We start from the raw sequence: 14899 nt of genomic DNA, 5'->3' as shown, positions 1-14899 counted from the left end.
AAATCCCTTTGCATCTCAAATAACTTCTCATTATGTGATCAAGATGAGTGATTCTGAGCCTCGCCTTCCGCAAACTGATCACTTCTAACAATTTATTGCAAGGCCCGTTTGTCCATGTGAGTCATGCAACCCCAAACTATCACCTTTGACCCTGAACAGGACTGACCTTTGACCTCTGAGGAGAACTGGGCGGAGTGTCGCGTCTCGAAGAGCTGCAGCTCCCTGTTCAGGTCGCACAGAGTCAGATCGATGTCCCAAGACCGCACCCCTGTTAACACACGATAACAAATGTAGCATGATGCACTATATTACCCATAATTCTCTATAACCATACAACAAACACATTACTGTTGGAGTAGAAGTGCCTGTCTAGGGGCTGATTTCTGTCACGTGACCTAATGAACATGACCCTGCTGGTTGTTATTGCTCCTTGGCACTGATTGGTAGATTTCTACTAATAGGCTGGAGAGGGCCTTCACCATCTTAATCAACCACTGACTCAAAGTCATGGATTAAAAACCATTCAACACCATGGCCTTCCTTCGAGCACTGGGAATGGATAACCCCTAATGTACAGTAACATCGGAAAATTACTGGGTTGGCAAATAACCCCTTGTAGGAAGATGATTGTTATTAATATTGGCAGTTATATGATGAACCTTATTACGCCCCCTGTAAATGGTGAACTACCCAGTATGCAAGCTGTTTCCCTGTTGTGAATGATGCCAGTTCTCATTTAACAAGAGTGTCCATTGGCACAGGAAGAGACATCAGTTCAGGGTTTGTGTTTTTTCTTGATTGGCCAGTGTATTGCCTCAACCTTATTCTATTCAACGACCTGTCACAGTTTTCTCTAGAATAATTTAACATCATGTTTTTTTGTCTGGGATTATTTCCAGTCATCTATATTCCAGTGTTTCAGATAACCCAGTAGGGCCTATTGATTTCACATTTGCAAATTCTTAGTTATTACAGCCAACTGCAATAACTATGGAGAATAATCCATTGCAAACTATAAAGAGTAATTAAACTCTTTATACCAGAAACACTGCAGTCATTCAGGATATCACATACTGGTACAATAGTTTTGTGTTCCGTATTGCTATATTCAGCCCTATAGGGGGCTATACATCTGGTGCAGTGTCCTCTATGTATGCATTACCAAACAGCTCTGCTCAATCTGAAATCTAACTCACTCATACTGCAGCCTGTATTTGAGATATAGGCATCATCCGCTCCCTTTTTGATCCGCTGCAATGGATTAATTAGATGACAATATTCCAAACAAAGTCACAGCTTGTTCTAAAAACCAATTTGGTTAGATTTTTGTCATACATTTTAATATTGCAAGTGCAGGCCAATGCATAGGGGTCAAGCCTCTGACATCTAAACAAACCACATTTTTACATAAAACAACATCTTTGTGGGTAATCTTGAACTTGAACAGTTTAGAAAGATGTGTAAAGACTTATAATACCCTGTCAAGTAGCCCACTCACCCTGTTTTATGTGTTTTTTGGCAGACTGAAGGTGGTGGTCCGTTGAGATTTCTCCGATAACTATCAGCATGTAAAATCTCCCGTGGTTAAACGGCGGTCTGGTCCTATGGTGCTGTCCACGGTGCTGAACGGGTAGGGTGGGCTCGCGCTGCTCCTCCGGCTCTCCTGGCGCTACAGAGAGCGATGCTGCTGCAACAGGGATTTCCATGGCAACAGCAAAGGAGCGGATGCTGGCTCCTTTTCCATCTCCATGACAACTGCATCCGGTGGCAGCACAGTGCATGAGGGAGGGTTGGGGGAGGATCGGTGGGTGTGGCTTGTGAGGGAGACGCGATTTGATTGGTGCAGGGATATATGGCTATTTGATGTCACAGCACGCCATTGGCCAAATCCGAAATGGAGGTTATGAGAATGTTTATCAATTTGATCTGAATCAACTTTCATGCATAGGTAGTGGTGATGATGATGATGATGATGAGTGGTATACTATATGGTCCTCCTCATTTGATACATCAATAATTTAGTTAACAGACTTAAGATAGAAAATACAAAATGGGTAAAATAAACATGGCTGTAAACCACCAGCATTAGGGCTACTAAAACTAGTCCTGTAGTTTCCTAATAGGCCTACCCACCTAATATCTTAGGAAACATCTGTTCCTGTAAGACTGTCTTTGATATATCTGTGTCTGGAGAAACTGAAGTTGTTTTTCTTGAATAAATAGGTCTATTTATATCACTGTCCCTGGATGTACCACCAGGAGATGTTGCCAATAGACTACCACACTGACACCTCTTTGTTCCCTCCCTGAACACAACAACCCTTCATCTGTGCAGAGACGTTGACAACAAAAGGCCTCAGAGACGAAGTGGAATAGAATACATTTTTTAAATGTTCATGTATTACATTATCTCCTAAAATAGCTGGAAAATAACCAAATTAGCTACAGAGGGGAAATGCTGGCCTGAAATGACCAGAAATTGGAGGATGTTCATTGAGTTCTCCACTTATCATGTTTCATAACAGGAAACTCAGTTGTTGTGGGACAAAAATGATCAGTCCGTCTTGAATCAGGATGCTTATTAGCCTACAGATACAGTACAAATACATTGACCTTTGCTTTGGAAAGTGAGAACTAAATGAAAAATAGTAAGAATTCATTATTTTCACCATTGATTGACAATAATGAATTAAAACATGTTGTTTGCCCTCATAGTAGGCTTATGTAACTCATATAGTCACCCTATGACAGAAACATTTTGGTGGAGATGAAATTCAATCCAGAATATACCATTTATTTCAGATTTCGATCTGTTTTGATTGTCATTTTAAGGCCATTTTGAAATGATAATTTAAAGACCAAAATCACTGTTTGACTTTGACCCTTATCTTATAGTTGGCACTAGATATCGTACTATAGGTTCAGTTTCTATGTCTGTTAATGACCATGTATAGGTGGTTCAGCAGCTATATGACCAGGAGCTTTACGTCATAGAAGCTCCCCAGAGAGTACCTATGCACTGCACCAATCAGCCCAATCTAGGCAATTATCCTAAAAAGAGAGGGAGTGGAGAGGGTGGAGGACAGGAATGGACAGATTTGGGGTGTAAGACAAAGATTTACACAATTTGGCATGCATGTCATGCTCAGGATATGAACAGCTGCCTTTCAGAACATAAATCATTGGTGAGTTATATATAAATTCGCCCCATGGAGGTTTCGTTTGACAACCTATACCACACGATCTAATCTGAATATGAAGGGACGTCTCGTATTTTATAATTCACTTGATTGATCTCTGATCTGACGTTCAATATTTGACTGTATTATCAATACATGTATGAAGAGTTTAATTTGGAGCTTTGAAAGGACACAGCAAGTCGGGAAGAGATTGTATTAGTATTTATTATTTTATTAGTATCTCCATTAGCTGTTGCCAAGGCAGCCGCTACTCTTCCTGGGGTCCAAACAGGAACATAACAACACATCACAACAAAACAATAGTCTACATCATAAATACAACAACACATTGTGCACTATACAAATGTTCACTGCTCCACCATTACAAATGTACAATATAAAATGTACAATATTACAACAATACAATATTACAACAATACAACAATACAATATTAAAATGTGTGTGTGTGTCTTTTGATCTTAATGTGACAGGAAGTATGATCAGAAACAGGTTTTTGACATTGAAGTGAGACTTTAAACCATAACATACAAAGAAAACAATATTTGCAAACAAGGATATTTGTAAACAGGAAGCAGTAGACGTATAGCCATTCACTGTCTTTTCACATGGTGGCATTTTATTCACTCTAGCCTTCCTCCATCGATCCATTTACATGTGCATGGATGCTTTCACCTTATATATCTAACAAGCACACCTCAGTGGGCTTTAGGTTGCTCTAAGGCTGCTGTTTGTGTTTAGAAGGAGCCTGTCGGATGGTGATGTCTCCTGCAGCAGTGATAGATGGCTGGGGTTGTTTATACACCAGGACCCTTCTCTGGAGTAAATCTCCCTCCTCTCAGCAGCACAGTGGTTCTGTCCCAAATGGTAACCTATTCCCTATTTAGTGCACTACTTTTAACCGGAGCCCTATGGGCCGTGGTGAAAAGTAGTGCACTATGTAGGAAATAGGTTGCCATTTGGGACATAGTCAGCCAGTGTTACATCCCTCAATGAGTCAGCACTCCTATTGATCTCACACTGAGACAGGCCTGAGCCAAAGATCCTCTCAAACGGAACCTGCTGTGCTCGTGAACAAGAGTATCTACTGCCATCTGCAGGATTAAATGAGAACACTTTTGGTTTGATCGCTTATAAAAGAAGATTCCTTCAAAATAAGTGTAATATTAAGTCTATTAATTGACTAATAGACAAATCAGTGCCATAAATTAGAATATTAATGTTAATATTGAATGAAGTAAAAGATTGTTACAATGTTGATTGGTACGCAGGATATTTCAGAATGTGGTTTAGGTTGCACACAGTTAAAGCACAGACCAAAACTAACATATTGGGGTTGACAATAGTTTCAATGTTTTTAAAACAGTCCCGTAGGCCAGTAGCCTCTTACAAGCTGGCGAGATCAGGATGGTTCGTACGAGGCTAGTAGGCCAGTGGTTCCCAACATTTTTCGCTTACTGTACCACCAACTGAATATCGCTCTGCCAGGAGTACCCCTGAAGTACCCCCTCATGTGCATTTTACCAGTAGGCCTATGGTATCATGATTCAGATACAGAGTGTTTAATAGTCACATGTACAGGGTTGCAGGTGTGATTGCAGGGTATGGGGGGAATGACCATATGGGGAGCAGCATAACCATTGAGGGGATGTGGGGACCAAGTTAAATAAAAACAATAAACATTATAATAAAAAATCAATAATATACACTGAACAAAAATATAAACCACCTGTAGCTCAGTTGGTAGAGCATGGCGCTTACAACGCCAGGGTTGTGGGTTCGTTTCCCACGGGGGGCCAGTATGAAAATGTATGCACTCACTAACTGTAAGTCGCTCTGGATAAGAGTGTCTGCTAAATGACTAAAATGTAATGTAAAGTGTTGGTCCCATGTTTCATGAGCTGAAATAAAAGATCCCAGAAATTGTCCATACAAAAAAAAAAAGCTTATTTTGCTAAAATTTGGTGCACAAATTTGATTACATCCCTGTTAGTGAGCATTTCTCCTTTGCCAAGATAATCCATCCACCTGACAGGTGTGGCATATCAAGAAGCTGATTAAACAGCATGATCATTACACAGGTGCACCTTGTGCTGGGGACAATAAAAGGCCACGCTAATATTTGCAGTTTTGTCACACAACACAATGCCACAGATGTCTCAAGTTTTGAGGGAGCGTGCAATTGGCATGCTGACTGCAGGAATGTTCACCAGAGGTGTTGCCAGATAATTTAATGTTCATTTCTCTACCATAGGCCGCCTCCAACATCATTTTAGAGAGTGGGTAGCTGACTAGTGGTGGCTATTCAGCAGCCTGATGGTCTGAGGGTAGAAGCTATTGGCCATTTCCAGTTTTTACCATGATGCTCCGGAGTGATTGAAGCGGGGAGAACAGGGTATGGCTTGGGTGGATAGGGTCCCTGATGATCTTCTTGGCCTTCCTGCAACACCTGGTGTTGTAGGTGTCCTGTAGGGCCGGCAGTGTGCATCCAATGGTGCGTTCGCCTGCACGTATCATCACCCTCTGAAGCGCCTTACGGTCCGCGGTGGTGGAGTTGCCGCACCAGGCTGTGATCTAGCCCGACAGTATGCTCTCGATGATGCTCCTGTAGAACACTGTGAGGATCCTCGGGGACAGGCCGAATTTCTTCAGCATCCTGAGGTTGAAGAGTCGCTGTCGTGCCTTCTTCACCACGGTGTCCGTGCGGTTAGACAATTTCAGCTTCTCTGAGATGTGTACGCCAAGGAATTTGAAGTTATTAACCATCTCCACCGCTGCCCTGTTGATGAGGATGGGGGCGTGTCCAGACTGGTTCCTCCTGAAGTCCACAATCAGCTCCTTTGTTTTGCTACGGTTGAGGGAGGGGTTGTTTACCTGGCACCACGCCGTCAGAGTGCCTACCTCCTCCCTGTAGGCTGTCTCGTCGCTGTTGGTAATCACGCCTACTACTGTTGTGTCGTCAGCGAACTTGATGATGGAGTTGGAACTGTGAGGCCACTCAAGTACCCCTGGTTGAGCACCCTAGATTTTACAATTCTAAAATCTGTGAATCAGACAGCCTAAGTACATTGAATAAATTGGATTCCCAAACTTGAGCTGTCCAAGTAGGCTACATCATATTTTCTTCTGAATTCGATATTCCATAAACCTGTACCATAGAGCTAATGACAGTACAAAATAGTTATAGAACCAAACACAGCATTACCCTACTTTTATTCTTTTAGTACACATTTTTTTTAATGGTCACTTTGCCAAAAGTTATGAAAATCTAGCCTAACATAATTATGTGATCAACGTTTTAGATCTATTCAAAGTAATCCCAGTCCCACAATAAATAACACACACGTGTAGTCCTACACAGGGTTCCAAAAGGGGTCTTCATCTGTCCCCATAGGATAACCCTTTTGGGTTCCAGGTAGAACCCTCTGTGGGAATGGTTCTACATTGAACCCAAAAGGGTTCTACCTATAACAAAAAAGGGTTCTTCAAAGGGTTTTCCTATGGGGACAGTTGAATAACCCTTTTAGGTACAGTGAGGGAAAAAAGTATTTGATCCCCTGCTGATTTTGTACGTTTGCCCACTGACAAATACATGATCAGTCTATAATTTTTATGGTAGGTTTATTTGAAAAGTGAGAGACAGAATAACAACAACAAAAATCCAGAAAAACGCATGTCAAAAATGTTATAAATTGATTTACATTTTAATGAGGGAAATAAGTATTTGACCCCCTCTCAATTAGAAAGATTTCTGGCTCCCAGGTGTCTTTTATACAGGTAACGAGCTGAGATTAGGAGCACACTCTTAAAGGGAGTGCTCCTAATCTCAGCTTGTTACCTGTATAAAAGACACCTGTCCACAGAAGCAATCAATCAATCAGATTCCAAACTCTCCACCATGGCCAAGACCAAAGAGCTCTCCAAGGATGTCAGGGACAAGATTGTAGACCTACACAAGGCTGGAATGAGAAGGTAACAACAGTTGGTGCGATTATTCGCAAATAGAAGAAACACAAAAACCACTGTCAATCTCCCTCAGCCTGGGGCTCCATGCAAGATCTCCCCTTGTGGAGTTGCAATGATCATAAGAACGGTGAGGAATCAGCCCAGAACTACATGGGAGGATCTTGTCAATGATCTCAAGGCAGCTGGGACCATAGTCACCAAGAAAACAATTGGTAACACACTACGTCGTGAAGGACTGAAATCCTGCAGCGCCCGCAAGGTCCCCCTGCTCAAGAAAGCACATATACAGGGCCGTCTGAAGTTTGCCAATGAACATCTGAATGATTCAGAGGAGAACTGGGTGAAAGTGTTGTGGTCAGATGAGACCAAAATGGAGCCCTTCGGCATCAACTCAACTCGCCGTGTTTGGAGGAGGAATGCTGCCTATGACCCCAAGAACACCATCCCCACCGTCAAACATGGAGGTGGAAACATTATGCTTTGGGGGTGTTTTTCTGCTAAGGGGACAGGACAACTTCACCGCATCAAAGGGACGATGGACCGTCAAATCTTGGGTCAGAACCTCCTTCCCTCAGCCAGGGCATTGAAAATGGGTCGTGGATGGGTATTCCAGCATGACAATGACCCAAAACACACGGCCAAGGCAACAAAGGAGTGGCTCAAGAAGAAGCACATTAAGCTCCTGGAGTGGCCTAGCCAGTCTCCAGACCTTAATTCCATAGAAAATCTGTGGAGGGAGCTGAAGGTTCGAGTTGCCAAACGTCAGCCTCGAAACCTTAATGACTTGGAGAAGATCTGCAAAGAGGAGTGGGACAAAATCCCTCCTGAGATGTGTGCAAACCTGGTGGCCAACTACAAGAAACGTCTGACCTCTGTGATTGCCAACAAGGGTTTTGCCACCAAGTACTAAGTCATGTTTTGCAGAGGGATCAAATACTTATTTCCCTCATTAAAATGCAAATCAATTTGTAACATTTTTGACATGTGTTTTTCTGGATTTTATTATTATTCTGTCTCTCACTGTTCAAATAAACCTACCATTAAAATTATAGACTGATCATGTCTTTGTCAGTGGGCAAATGTACAAAATCAGCAGGGGATCAAATACTTTTTTCCCTCACTGTAGATTGCAAAAAAAATTCTAAGAGTGCACGCACCTCAGCACCTACATGCACTAAATATGCCAACATAAAAAAATGCCATTGCATCTTTAAGTGGCACTGTCTGTATCCACACCCTGTCTTCCTGGAAAAGAGAGGAAGGGGGGCGAGAGAGAGAGAGATGTGAACGCAGTTAACGCGCACCGGTATTGCTGCAAAGGGGGCAATACAAATCTCACACTTTCTGCTTGCAAAAGAGAAAATCAACTTTTCAGGTAAAGCAATAGTTTGTAATTTCTAGTGCCTAATAATTTTTTGGGGAAATGTGACATAATATAGGCCTATTTGAACATCAATGTCACTGGTTTGTGTTCAAGGACAGGTTCAGAATAGTGACTTGCGTTCGGATTTTCGTGCTCCGTCTGCTGCGCATTTCTTATTTTCGGTTCCAACTCAACTGGTCTGCTTGGCAATATGACGCGCCAGCACGATGCACCGCACCGTGTACGTATGTGTCGCCTATAGCCATATGATTTTCATATCAGTGGTGCTGTGTTTAGGGTTGGGCTTGAAAAAAAGTATCCACGACCTAATGCTGTTATTCCGTTTTTTTAGGTTTTATTAAAACAGTTAAATCATATTTATGTATAGGCTAGCTTATTTTAAACATTTTGATGAAACATTTTATGCATATATTTTATATTGTTTATCAACGAAATTAGGCTATGAATATCATTAGCTCATGAGGTTGCATGCTGTCCAAGGGCAACCCAAAATGCATCATCTTCATTGCCTGGTAGTAGTGTATTATGGGTGCCTCAATAACGTACCAAAGATACCTGTGATTGCTATTGAGTTGTACTGGCTCAAATAACCTTTCTGAGCTGCATGTAGATACATGTTTAAACAAATCTAATAGTTTGAATAAACTATCCCCGCCTAAGCTATTTGTTCCCCTGCTACACTAAGGGAATGATCATATGCTGTTCTTTCTTAGCTGAGGTAGTTTCTGAAGTCTCAGATTGCCAGTGGGTCAATTCGACTCAAGGTTCTCTGTGTTAAGATGTAAAGTCTAATCACTTTGTTATAACTATTTATTTAAATGGAGTTGCCATAGCATCACTAATGGACTTGGTGTCCTCTGACAAAAAATAAGTGAGACATTTCAGAGTCAATTCACTGAGGATTTGGGAATTTGTATAAAGTGTTTTCCTACATTCAAACATCGAGCCTTTTTCTGTGGCCTGTCCTAGAATGAGATAGAAATGTGCCTATGACTGAGTCTTAAATGGCACCCTATTCCCAAGCCATTTCAGACACAGCCCATGTCTGGGTAGATGATAGTAGATAATACAGTGTAAACTGTCAGTAACAGTAGTGTACCACCCTACATCTGATTAATTGATTTCATTAGGCAGAAATGGGTAAGCAACTGCATGCTGATTACATACTTGGTTTGAGTTAAATGCTAAATGTCCTGGGTCCTGATGCGTGATAAATATTTTTTATTGCCCTACTTTTGTGAGGAACAGATTGTGGCGTCACCATAGAAACAGAGGCAGGTTAAAGTAGTCCTGAGTACCCATGGCACTGGGGTTGATTAAAGAGATAGTTCACCTATGATGTTAAATGAAAAGAAGTCCATGCTAGGAGACAGCAATCCACACATTGATTTTGTTTACATAGCTGCCATCAGCTGCAAACGTTGGCATTCTTTACCCCAAAAAACTGGGGGAGTGAATGAACTCCGGGCATACACAAATCCTGTTAACATGAAATAAAGTAATGAATCTACAGTACCAGTGAAAAGTTTGGACACACCTACTCATTCAAGGGTTTTTCTTTATTTTTACTATTTTCTAAATTGTAGAATAATAGTGAAGACATCAAAACTATGAAATAACACATATAGAATCATGTAGTAACCAAACAAATGTTAAACAAATCAAAATATATGTTATATTTGAGATTCTTCAAATAGCCACCCTTTGCATTTATGACAGCTTTGAACACTCTTGGCATTCTCTCAACCAGCTTCACCTGGAATGCTTTTTCAACAGTCTTGAAGGAGTTCCCACATATGCTGAGCACTTGTTGGGTGCTTTTCCTTCACTCTGCCGTCCGACTCATCCCAAACCATCTCAATTGGGTTAAGGTCGGGGATTGTGGAGGCCAGGTCATCTGATGCAGCACTCCATCACTCTCCTTGGTAAAATAGCCCTTACACAGCCTGGAGGTGTGTTGGGTCATTGTCCTGTTGAAAAACAAATGATAGTCCGACTAAGTCCAAACCAGATGGGATGGCGTATCGCTGCAGAAGGCTGTGGTAGCCATGTTAGTTAAGTGTGCCTTGAATTCTAAATAAATCACAGACAGTGTCACCAGCAAAGCACCCCCACACCATAACACCTCCTCCTCCATACTTTTACGGCGGGAACTACACATGCTGAGATCATCAGTTCACCAACACCACGTCTCACAAAGACACAGCAGTTGGAACCAAAAATCTATAATTTGGACTCCAGACCAAAGGACACATTTCCACTGGTCTAAAGTCCATTGCTTGTGTTTCTTGGCCCAAGCAGGTCTCTTCTTCTTATTGGTGTCATTTAGTAGTGGTTTCTTTGCAGCAATTCGACCATGAAGGCCTGATTCACACAGTCCCCTCTGAACAGTTGATGTTGACATGTGTCTGTGACTTGAACTCTGTGAAGCATTTATTTGGGCTGCAATGAACTTATCCTCTGCAGCAGAGGTAACTCTGGGTCTTCCATTCCTGTGGCGGTCCTCATGAGAGCCAGTTTCATCATAGCGCTTGATGGTTTTTGCGACTGCACTTGAAGAAACTTTCAATGTTCTTGAAATGTTCCGTATTGACTGACCTTCATGTCTTAAAGTAATGATTGACTGTCGTTTCTCTTTGCTTATTTGAGCTGTTCTTGCCATAATATGGACTTGGTCTTTTACCAAATATGGCTATCTTCTGTATACCCCCCTACCTTGTCACAACACAACTGATTGGCACAAACGCATTAAGAAGGAAAGAAATCCCACAAATTAACTTTTAAGAAGGCACACCTGTTAATAGAAATGCATTCCAGGTGACTACCTCATCAAGCTGATTGAGAGAATGCCAAGAGTGTGCAAAGCTGTCACCAAGGCAAAGGGTGGCAATTTGAAGAATCTCAAATATAAAATATATTTTGATTTGTTTAACACTTTTTTGGTTACTACATGATTCCATATGTGTTATTTCATAGTTTTGATGCCTTCACTATTATTCTACAATGTAAAAAATAGTAAAAATAAAGAAACACCCTTGAATGAGCAGGTGCGTCCAAACTTTTGACCGGTAGTGTATGTACAGATTATACACCTACTATATTATGTTCAAAATGTGTGTATCAGTTATTTCACTCAGCTCCCTTATGGAAAGACTCTATCCACCTTTGCTTTCACTTCTAACGTGCTCATAAAGTGGAGAGCCAGAAGGAAGGAGAAGAGCAAGGGAGGCCATTTCATAGCCACCGACAGGTCTGATTGGAGTGCAATGGTATGATGATGGATTGCATTTAGGTTTTCTACCACTGTTTCAAGCACTTCATATTCTGGGGGCAACTCACCCCATCTATATAACTGCTATTGAGCACAGCCTGTGACTAACCCTAACCTAACCCTGTGCCCTATCCACAACACCACCCCCTAACCTAACCCTAACCCTGTGCCCTATCCACATCACTCCTTCAAAGCTCCACTCTACTACGTGTGACATGATATAGTTGTACCGTAGCCTATAGCCTATATCAACCAAAGTTCAAATATACATCATCAGTCATATATGTTTTACTCCTAACAATCTATTTATTACAGGAAAATACAAACATCATTACAGATATTCTGTAACCTAACTCTCCAGACAGAGGATTTCTTCTTCTTCTGTTGGGCTGTAGAAGGCGGCTGTGTGCTGTTGGGAGATCGAGGGGAATGAGGGAGGCGATGGCTGACTGGGCAAACTCTGATCCATTACCACCTTCTCTATCGTACAAAGGTTTCCTGAGAGTCCCCTCGTCTTCCTATCCTCCTTTCGAATGTTCCTGAGCATGCTGGTTATCTGGCGCCGGCACTTTACCCAGTCTTTACCACATTGGCGCATGTCTAAACGGCGAAACTTTGCAGCGACAAACTGTCTTATGGCAGAAAGTTTGTCCGGGTCCAGTTTGTTAAGGCCCAGTGCAGGAATGCCCATGAGATTGCTGGAGGCTAGTTCACATTGGGAGAAGACAGCATGTAGAAGATATTGCACTGTTGCCCTAGGCGTCTGAAACTTGTGTGCGGTTCTAATTGTGCTTGCAGGAAGACGCACGTTCCACTTCATGTAGCCCAGCCAAAGCAATTCATCCTTCTCTGTGTTTGTTCTGCTTCTCTGAATTTGTTTGCCTGCAACAGGTGTCCTATGAGCTGACAGAGGACTCTTCTGCAAAGGCTCAGCGGTGGTTTGGCTGCCAGGCAGATGGTTAGTCATTAGGTGGGTTTCTACTACGGCTTTTGCAAGCTGGATAGGGTTATCCTTGGGGACATGACTTGGGAGCCTGCAAGAGACATTGGTCACTTTGTCCTGACTAACCAAGGGGCTACAAAGTTCTATTTGGACCTTTTGTTCCTCTTCCTTAATTGACATTTGATCATAGTCCACCTCAACCTTCACAGAACATTGGTTGTTGGTTTTGGCAAGCTGGATAGGTTTATCCTTGGTTACCTGACTTGAGGGGCTGGGGGCTACCACTCTAGTGAGGGACATTGTGTTGACTATCTGGATGGGTTTATCCTGGGCTAACAGACATGGTCGTCTGGGGGCCTTCATAATGTTGTTCTGCTGGGTAGGTTTATCCTGGGAGACATTGGTCACTTTGTCCTGACTAACCAAGGGGCTACAAAGTTCTATTTGGACCTGTTGTTCCTCTTCCTTAATCAACACTTGATCATAGTCCCCCTCAACCTTCACAGGACAAAGCTCCTCATCCTTCACAGAACATGGCCCCTCAAACTTCATAAGACATGGCTCCTCAACCATCACAGTACATTGTTCGTTCATACCATTTGATTTAGCCATGCTTGACACTTCTCTCACTGCATGTGTTTCATTGTCTCTGTCTGTAAAGGTGTCAACAAAGAGAGAAGATTGAGATGCGTTCTCTTTGTAAAAGTCTCTCTCCGCCCTGAGATTGACAGCTTCGACTTGCAGAGCATCATGTCTGGACTGCAAATCATTTAAGGCCTTCCTCATGACATCACACGATACACAAGTGCCCAGGTCCTGCTCTTCAGTTTCTTCTGCGGTGTCAGCGTCACTGTCCCTCAGGTCAGCACCTCCAACCTCACTCAGGTCAAGGCACTTGTTTTTCACTGCCCTGTCATAGCTCTGCAGTGTTCTTTTGCCTTCTGTCTGAGCTGTGTTCGGACTCGAGGCATAGTCCTCTGGGCGAAGGAAGAGGGAAGGGGCAAAGTCAGGGTGGTCCGGATCCAGGTTTGGTTTCTCTGAAATAAATATGAACTCAAATTTGATTTCAGTCTCTTCAGACAGACACTTCAATTATTTCACTGGAAATGTGGTGTTCTATGCAGTTGCCTGTGTGAATGATGGTTCACCTGTCTTTGACAGTTTACCATACATAACTTCCTTCATGAAAACTCTGTAGCTAGCTAGCTCTTTGTCAGGAAGCCAACCACTGTTAGGGAATGCATCAAACTGACTGGCCAGCAGATCCGACCCGCTTGCTTACAGCTGTACTAGGGTAGGACAGTCTTCCTGTGTAGATTAGTTATGGTTTGGAAAATATACCTCAATCCAGGGATGCGAAATGAGTTGTATTCCGAATTGTCCCATTATCCCAACTGTTACACAGAGAAGATTGTATGACTGCTAAAAACTAGCAGTTGTTCAATCTTCTCGGTGTAACAGTTGTGATAATGGGACAATTCGGAGAACGCATTTCTCATCCCAGGATTGAGTTACGTTTTCTGAGCCATATCTCACGCCGCCTCAGTGGCGTCTTAATCTACACCGGAAGCCTGTCCTACAGTTGTCAGTAAGCGGGTCGGATCTGTTGGCTACGAACTGACCATCAACTTACTTAAACCAAAGTGCCTCCCGCAAATGCGAGAGGAGGTAGTAGGGTGCCAGTCGTTTCCCATTTGGAGTACCAATTTACCACCACCATGGGAACGCAGATTTGGTTCGGGGTCTTCTCTCTTCACCCTTTGTATCCAAGCTTTCCTTTGACTTTGAGCAATTTCATTCTCTCCAGTGGGGAATCGGAAAAATCCTAACCCCGCTCCTTTCCGATATTGGGCCTTGCACCCCCAAACACAACATTGCATTTTGAAGGTCCGTAGCTAGTTGTCCACTTCTGGATAACGTCGACGTTAACTAGCTAGCTAACATTAACTAGTTAGCCGATTTCCGAAGTTATACTGCCAGAACAGCCTTGTTTACAAATATTATGATTCCGTGAAATATAGCTAGTTGTAGAGTATGAAGCAAGTTGTTTTATGTTTTACTCCGCAAGCGTCTCACACAGCGTCTTCAAAATGCCAGAAGCGTCCTGGACCAATCACATCCATCGCTGTAGTTTTAC

At 42.5% G+C, this 14899-nt stretch overlaps 1 protein-coding gene across 1 annotated transcript in view; it reads left to right on the top strand.

Moving 5' to 3' along the window:
- The window catches only part of LOC311111392 (uncharacterized protein), a gene marked incomplete at both ends in the record, with an annotated part of 153995 nt that overhangs the window by 21553 nt on the left and 117543 nt on the right, over positions 1 to 14899 (top strand).

This window comes from Coregonus lavaretus (genome assembly GCF_964263955.1).
Source record: "Coregonus lavaretus genome assembly, chromosome: 37".
In the NCBI taxonomy this organism is placed as follows: domain Eukaryota; kingdom Metazoa; phylum Chordata; class Actinopteri; order Salmoniformes; family Salmonidae; genus Coregonus; species Coregonus lavaretus.
The sequence above is the reverse complement of the archived record's forward strand: the minus strand, read 5'-3'. Positions and strand labels throughout refer to the sequence as shown.